Here is a 2,030-nt window from a genome sequence, read left to right as displayed (position 1 = left end):
AAAGCACTCATAAATCCAGGATATTGTTAGGAATTTCATGACTAGAAAATTTATTAGAAAAACAAAAATACATATCTTACAATTGAAAACAGTTTTCATATCTTGAAATTTTTTTTTATTATGGTACATGGAAACAGAAACTTAAAGCATGTCTTGGAAGATCCATGTCATTTCTTCCTTACACAAAGGAATTTTAAAATAAAAATTAAAGAATTTGAGGAAAATGGAAAGGTTAAAGAAAATATAACTTTGAATAAATTAAAAGTCTTTCGTTTTACATTATAATTTATATTTTTAATACAACAAATATTAGATTTTAATTTGAACAGAATTTGTGAAAAGTTCTATATTTATCTAAATATTGATATTTCCAACAATTCTGAATAAGAGCCGAGATTATCAAAAGATTTATGCATTAAAAAAAAAAAAATCAAATCAAAGTTTAATGAAAACAAAAAGTAAGATTTGAGAGGTTTTCTAAAAACATTAGTAATGTAGTTAAAGAAACTTGCCCTATGTTGACAATTCATAAAGGAGAATATGTAGAACAAAGTAGTCACTGATATTGGCCATGAAACAAGAATGACTACAGCTGAAACACTTTTGCTCATAAGTTCGTGCTACTAGAGGGTAACTTATTTTTAACTCAATCAATAAAAGATGCGTTTATTATAAGAATGATTTGATACAGATACTGCAAAATCATCAATTTAAGTAATTTACAGATGCATTTAGATTTTTTTCTAAATTTTTTAATGTAGCTAGTTACTTAACCAAATAAATTTCATTTTGAAGTTAAATACAAAAATGAGGAGATTGCCAGTACTTTGCTTCAGGAAAAATTGGTTCAAAAAAGTCCTTTTCATAACCATGTTTTAACGGAAAAACATGATTCAATTAAAAAAAAACAACTGAAAATCTGGAGGAGTTCAGTAAAACAAAATAAGTTGTTAAATTTTTTTTATTGATATATTAAGTTGGTGTTTGGAAATATTTTTTTTTAATATAAAATATTCTCACATAAAAATATAATTTATTTTACCTTCTGAAATCTTGCCTAATTATTTGTACAGTAAGATTTCAGTCTAAATTGAACAACTCAGTGTATTTGGTGTTGGTTGGGAACATGAGACCAAGAGTGGTTAACAAAAACTTTTGAACAACTCAGTGTATTTGGTGTTGGTTGGGAACATGAGACCAATAGTGGTTAACAAAAGCTTTTAGAATTTTAATTTCAGTAACGATACTGCTCTTCAATGTAATCACATAAGAACCAATGAGATATTTGTTAGGAATAGTGATCTGATTACTATTCAGTCAGATGTTTGTTAGAAACAAATCTAATTATCACATAACGGCTGAAACTGCACATGAAAAATACTGCAAAATATAGACAGAAGGTATATTTACGGCAAGATATTAAAAATCATTTGAAAAAAAATTTGTGCTACTTTCAAATTTCTCGTCTCATTTTATCTCCACTTTTCCATGGTTCAGATGGAATTTTATCGAAGCTGATTTTCTACAGCCAGATGCCCTTCCTGTCACCATCCCTCACTCATTTCCAGACAAGGTAATATTTTTCCATAGCTAGACATTTTTCAGAAGACTAGAAATGAACAATATTACTTGTATGACAATGATGCTCGTTTATGACCATCATATGATGTCTAGATAAGGGTGGACACACACACACACACACGATGGCGTCTTTCAGTTTCTGTCTACCAGATCCATCCAGGAGGCTTTGGCTGGCCCAGGGTTATATAAGACAATTGCTCAAAGTGCCACACAGTGGGACTGAACCACACAGTCATGTCACATGAGAAATTCAAAGGAAAAAAGAAAACATTATTATTTAGACCAAAAAGATCAAAGAAAATTGCATCCATTATATTGAAAAGAATAAAGGGGAAGGACATAGCAATTTTGAGGATAACATGAAGTAGGTTGATTGCAAGTTTTGACACAAACAGATAGCAAATAAGTAATGCACAAGAGAAACAAGCAAAATTCATGGGGGGGGGGGG

This window comes from Octopus bimaculoides, chromosome 11 (assembly GCF_001194135.2).
Source record: "Octopus bimaculoides isolate UCB-OBI-ISO-001 chromosome 11, ASM119413v2, whole genome shotgun sequence".
In the NCBI taxonomy this organism is placed as follows: Eukaryota; Metazoa; Mollusca; class Cephalopoda; order Octopoda; family Octopodidae; genus Octopus; species Octopus bimaculoides.
Note: the sequence above shows the minus strand (reverse complement) of the source record.